The following is a 6631-nucleotide window of genomic DNA, read 5'->3' on the forward strand; positions in this document are numbered from 1 at the left end:
CTGGGCTCTCTCTTTCCAGCCTTGGACTTTTGCTCCCTTTAACGTGAGGTAAAGCAGGACCTCTCCCCGCCGAGCCCCCTCTGCTGCTCCATTTCCCTGCTGCACCTTTTGTGCTCGGATATTTCCCATTAAAAAGGGTGTTGAGCTGCAGATCAGAGGAGCCGAGGACCCGCTGCAGAGTGAGTGAAGGGGGCTGAAGGACAAGGGCAGGCTGAGCACTCAAACCCCAAAAATGAAGCAGTTGATAACAGGACATCAATTAGTCTCCTCCTATCCTGGAGGAATCAAGGACTTGACACCCTGTGTTTGAAACCAAGCTGATTTATTTTGCATTGACCCAGAATATTAATCTCCAGCCCAGTTATAGGGTTATTAACATCAACAGAAACAAACCCCAACTGTCAGAATGAACATGGTTCAGTCCTGGATGTAATTAACAGCAGCAAAAACAGCAGAATCCAACCCCTGCAGTCACGTGTGAACTCGCTGGTGTGTCAGCAGGTTGGATGACTGAGTGAATCCCTTCCCACACACGGAGCAGGTGAATGGTCTCTCCCCAGTGTGAGTGCTCTGGTGTCTCAGTAGGTGGGATGAATCGGTGAATCTCTTTACACACACGGAGCAGGTGAACTGCCTCTCCCCAGTGTGAACTCGCTGGTGTCACAGTAGGTGGGATGAATCGGTGAATCTCTTCCCACACACGGAGCAGGTGAACGGCCTCTCCCCAGTGTGAATTCGCCGGTGTCTCAGCAGGTGAGATGATCGGGTGAATCCCTTCTGATACACAGAGCAGGTGAATGGTTTCTCTCCAGTGTGAGTGCGGTGATGTTTCAGCAGCTCATTACTTCTTTTAAAGGTATTCTCACAGTCAGAACATTTAAAAGTTCTCTTATCAGAGTGAACACATTGGTGTTCATGGAAGTGGAATGACTGAGCGAATCTCTTCCCACACACAGAGCAGGTGAATGGCCTCTCTGCGGTGTGAACAGGCTGGTGTATCAAAAGGTGGTGTAAACAAGTAAACCCCTTCCCACACACAGAGCAGGTGAACGTCCTCTCACCGGTGTGAACAGGCTGGTGTATCAAAAGGTGGGGTAACAAGTAAATCCCTTCCCACACACGGAGGAGGTGAATGGACCCTCACCGGTGTGAACTCGCTGGTGTATCAAAAGGTGGGATGAACAAGGGAAACTCTTCCCACACATGGAGCAGGTGAACATCTTCTCCCCAGTGTGAACTCACTGGTGTATAAAGAGGTGGGATGACTGAATGAATCCCTTACCACAGACGGAGCAAGTGAACAGCCTCTCCCCAGTGTGAGCTCGCTTGTGTGTCAAAAGGTGGCTTGAACGAGTGAATCCCTTCCCACACACTGAACAGGTGAATGGCCTCTCCCCTGTGTGAACTCACTTGTGTGTCAAAAGGTGGACAGAACGAGTGAATCCTTTTGCACACACGGAACAGCAGAACCGACTGTCCCCAGTGTGAATACCCTCATGTTTTAAAAGGTGAGCTGAATGAGTGAATCTCTTCCCACACTCGGAGCAGTTGAACGGTCTCTCCCTGGTGTGAACCTGCTGGTGTTCAGCGAGTTGCAATGACCGGCTGAACCTCTCCCCACAGTGAGAGCAACTGAATGGACTCTCATGAGTGTGAAGGAGCTGGTGTTCAGCCAGACGGAATGACTGCCGGAACCTCTTCCTGCAGTGAGAGCAACAGAAAGGTCTCTCGTCATTGTGAACTCGCTGGTGTTCAATCAGCTCCTCAGAGGTTTTAAAGCTGTTCCCACAGTCAGAGCATTTAAAAGGTCTCTCATCAGCGTGATCAAGTTGGTGTGCAGTGAGATGGGATGAACAAGTGAATCCCTTCCCACACATGGAGCAGGTGAATGGCCTCTCCCTATTGCGAGCTCGCTGGCATGTCATTCCCACAGTGAGAACAACCGAACCGTCTCTCAGTGTGAACGAACTGATGTTTAACCAGGTCCTCGGAGCTTTTAAAGCAGTTCCCACAATCAGAACAGTTAAAAGGCCTCTCATCAGTGTGAACTCGCTGGTGTCTCAGTAGGTGGGACAAAAAATTGAATCCTTTCCCACACATGGAGCAAGTGAATGGCCTTTCCCCAGTGTGACTGCGTTGATGAGTTTCCAGCTGGGACGGGTAATTGAATCCCTTCCCACAGTCCCCACATTGCCACGGTTTCTCCATGGTGCGGGTGTCCTTGTGTCTCTCCAGGTTGGACGATCAGTTGAAGCCTCGTCCACACACACAACACGTGTACGGTTTCTCCCCGCAGTGAACGGTGTGATGTTTTTTCAGGCTGTGTAGCTGGTTAAAGCTCTTTTCACAGTCAGTGCACTGGAACACTCTCACTCGGGTGTGTGTGTCTCGGTGCTTTTCCAGTCACACTGATGTTTAAAATCTTTTCCCACAGACAGAACAGACAAACATTTCTCCTTCCACATTCAAAGGCCGATGTTATTACCTGTAAAAGGCAACACTGTACGTTCAGGAAAAAAATGCAGAACAGATAATTTTAGTTTCTCTGGAACATTCTTTCCTCTCTTATTACATAGAATTACACAGATTGTACAGCACAGAAACAGGCCATTCGGCCCAACTGGTCCATGCGGTGTTTATGCTCCGCACGAGCCTCCTCCCATCTCTCTTCATCTCACCCTATCAGCATCTCCTTCTATTCCTTTCTCCCATGTGTTTATCCAGCTTCCCCTTAAATGCATCCCTGCTCTTCGCCTCAACTACTCCCTGTGGCAGCAAGTTCCACATTCTCAGCGCTCTCTGGGTGAAGGAGTTTAATCTAAATAGGACTTTCCTGGGCAGCCAATCAGCACTGCTGCCCCTTTTGTGCATTTCCTGGCGAGGCTAAACAGTTGATATTTTCTGATCAAAAAGAGCTGAGCTCAGCAGCATTAGTCCTGTTTTGCCTCCTTTGGAGACCAGGTGTACGAGCAGAGTGGGTGCAGCCTTCACAACAACCGTAATAAAATTGTAACAGTTGTGAAGGAGCTTTGTGTCAGTGCCCTGGACCACAAACAAAGTACATATGTGTCAATTATTGTCTGACTGCGTTACTGTGACATTTTAAAGGTGTTATATAAAGGTAAGTTGTTGTTGTTGGTCTGAGTTTGCGGTGTGTAAATGTTGCCCTTCTCACAGCCTGTAAAAGGAGTTTACAAAAGCCATCACTGTGAGTGCAGGATAGAAATTGACAAGATTCTCTCCTCCTGGCTCCTGGCCAAGGGGGCTGCGCATGCGCCCTGCTGCCCCCTGAGCCTCTCAAGATGGCGGGCGTTACCCCGGGCCTGTCACCGGGAGAAAGCCCCGCAGCTGCCGCCCTGCTCGGGGCAAACGCCCGGCCCGGAGGCTCTTGTTCGGGGCCTGAGGCCCACCCCGGGTGTTTGTGAAGCGGATAATGTTGAGTGTTTTAATAATGGGGCCTGGGGTCGCACTCGGGGTGTGTGCAGCCCGCGTCCCCCGGGGTTTATTTTTAAACATTTATTTAAATATGGTAGTGCTTGTTGCAATTCATCAATTACACAATAAATCCATTACATTCATTAGCCACAATTAAACAAAGCCTTAAAAGCAGCTTTGGGGTTAACAGTGTAAATGCAGTGGTAAATTTTACAGATAAACCAATAATATTAACAGTACAGGTACCCATAGTGAAAAACAATTTTACGCCAGTCCTACTGGCAATCTAGTAACTCTTTGTTTTTGCTTGGTATTACCTGTTGTCCCTTTTTTTTAACATTCAAGTACAACAGTACTTATACAACTCATCAGTTACATAGTAAATCCATTACATTCATTGACCACAATAAAAAGGATAAAGCCTCAAAACAGCTTTATGGTCAACAATATAAATACAATAATACATTTTTACAGGTTAATCAATAATGTTTACAGTACAAACTGACAGTATTTAAAAAACCAAGAAAAGAAAGAACCCGTATACACCAGTCCTACTGGCATCGCTCAATCATTCAGTCATTCATTCCTCCATTCGCTCGTTCTTTCGCTCAAGCGTAAATTCCATTGTGCATGTCTGCGTGCGTGCGTGTCATTTGTCTACCTGCGTGCATGCGAGCGTTTGTTCATCTGTCCAGACAGGCCTCATGCTCACCCAATAGGATGCCGGCCTTCATCCTAGGGAGCGAAGACCCTTCATTCGGCCGAACGTAAGTTCCATTGTGTATGCGTGTGTGCGTGCGTATTATTTGTGTCCGCATGCGTGTGTTCACTTGAGCGTTCGTTCATTCGTTCGCACATTAAGGAAGGCTTTAACACTAAATAACTACACAATATACAAAGTCCCATAACCATATGAAAGTGCTCCTTGGATTTGGTCTCAAAGTTTAAGTGGTCACGGGATTTGGTGTCTCAGTGTAAGTGGTCCCTGGATTTGGTGTCACAGTGTAAGTGGTCCCTGGATTTGGTGTCACAGTGTAAGTAGTCCTTGGATTTGGTGTCACAGTGTAAGTAGTCCTTGGATTTGGTGTCACAGTGTAAGTAGTCCTTGGATTTGGTGTCACGCTCTAAGTAGTCTCTGGATTTGGTCTCAAAGTATAAGTGGTCACGGGATTTGGTGTCACAGACAACAACAAGAACTTGCATTTATATAGTGCCTTTAATGTAGTAAAACATTCCAAGTTGCTTCACAGGAATGTTTTCAAACAATATTTGACAGTGAGTCATATAAGGAGATATTAGGGCAGGTAACCAAAATCTTGGTCAAAGTGGTAGGTTTTAAGGAGCATCTTAGAGGAGGAAAGAGAGGCGGAGAGGTTTAGGGAGGGAATTCCAGAGCTTGACAACATAGGACAGGAGGAGGCCATTTAGCCCCTCGAGCCTGTTCCACCATTCAATGAGATCATGGCTGATCTGTGACCTAGCTCCATATACCCGCCATTGCCCCATATCCCTTAATACCTTTGGTTACAAAAATCTATCAATCAGAGATTTAAAAGTAACCATTGATCTAGCATCAACTGCCATTTGTGGAAAGAGTTCCAAACTTCTCCCACCTTTTGTGTGTCGAAGTGTTTCCTAACTTCACTCCTGAAAGGTCTGGCTCTAATTTTTACACTCTACCCCCTAGTCCTAGACTCCCCAGCCAGCAGAAATAGATTCTATCTGTTCCCCTTAATATCTTGAAAACTTCAATCAAATCACCCCTTAACCTTCTAAATTCCAGGAAATACAACCCTAATTTGTTTAATCTCTCCTTGTAATTTAACCCCTGAAGTCCGGGTATCATTCTGGTAAACCTACGCTGCACTCCTCCCAAGGCCAACATATCCTTCCCAAGGTGTGGTGCCCAGAACTGCTCTCAGTACCCCAGGTGTGGTCTAACCAGGGCTTTGTATAGCTGTAGTGTAACTTCTACCCACTTGTATTCTAGTTCTCGAGATATAAAGAACAGCATTCCATTAGCCTTTTTGATTATTTCCTGTACCTGTTCATGACATTTTAATGATCTATGTACCTGGATCCCCAAGTCTCGTTGGACCTCCACTGTTTCTAGCTTTTCACCATTTAGAAAGTACTCTGTTTTATCCTTTTTAGGTCCAAAGTGGATGACCTCACATTTGCCTACATTGAAATCCATTTAGACAGTTTTGCCCATTCACTTAATGTATTAATATCTCTCTAATTTTATGCTTCCATCTACACTGCTTACAATGCCACCTATCTTTGTGTCATCAGCAACTTGCATATGTGGCTTTCTATCCCATCATCTAAGTCATTAATAAATACGGTGAATAGTTGAGGCCCCAACACAGATCCTTGCTGGACAGCGTTAGTCACATCCTGCCAATTAGAGTCCCTGCCCATTATCCCCACTCTCTGTCTCCTGCCGTTCAGCCAATTTCCTAACCAGGTCAATAATTTGCCTTCAATTCCATGGGCTGCAACTTTAGCTAACAGACTCTTATAAGGGACTTTATAAAAATGCCTTCTGGAAGACCATCTGAATAACATCCATAGACATTCCCCTGTCCACTACTTCAGTCACATCTTCAAAATATTCAATCAGGTTCAGCAGGCATGACCGACCTTTCACAAATCCACACTGACTCTCTCTGATCAACTGAAAATTTCCAAGGTGTTCAGTCACCCTGTCCTTAATTATAGACTCTAGTAATTTCCCGACAACAGATGTTAGGCTAACTGGTCTCTAATTCCCTGGTTTCCCTCTCTCACCATCCTGAAATAGCGGAGTGACATGCGCAATTTTGCAATCTGATGAAATGGTTACCAAATCGAGGGAACTTTGGAAGATTATAGTTTGAGCATCTGCAATGTTCTCACCTACTTCATTTAAAACCCTGGCTTGGAAACCATCTGGTCCTGGGGATTTGTTACTCTTTAGTGACATTATTTTCTTCATTACTGTTATTTTGGTGAGTCCCCGTCCCTGACTCAATATTAGTTTCCTTGGGATGTCCGGCCTGCTATCATCCTCCACTCTGTCAATACTGACACAAAATAATTATTCAACATGTCCACCTTTTTATTATCATTTACAATGTCACCATTATCAGTTTTCAAGGGGCCCACATTGCTCCGGACCCTCTTTTCCTCAGATAATTGTAATAAATATTGT

The 6631-nt window shown here is 45.7% G+C and overlaps 1 pseudogene; it reads right to left on the reverse strand.

The window, feature by feature from the left end:
* Positions 1 to 417: 417 nt before the first annotated feature.
* LOC147119411 (uncharacterized) lies at positions 418 to 1925 on the reverse strand (annotated as a pseudogene).
* Between the last annotated feature and the right edge of the window lie 4706 nt (positions 1926 to 6631).

The sequence above is a fragment of the Somniosus microcephalus genome, chromosome 4 (genome assembly GCF_052327205.1).
Source record: "Somniosus microcephalus isolate GS21.2 chromosome 4, FLI_Smic_1.0, whole genome shotgun sequence".
Classification (NCBI taxonomy): Eukaryota; Metazoa; Chordata; class Chondrichthyes; order Squaliformes; family Somniosidae; genus Somniosus; species Somniosus microcephalus.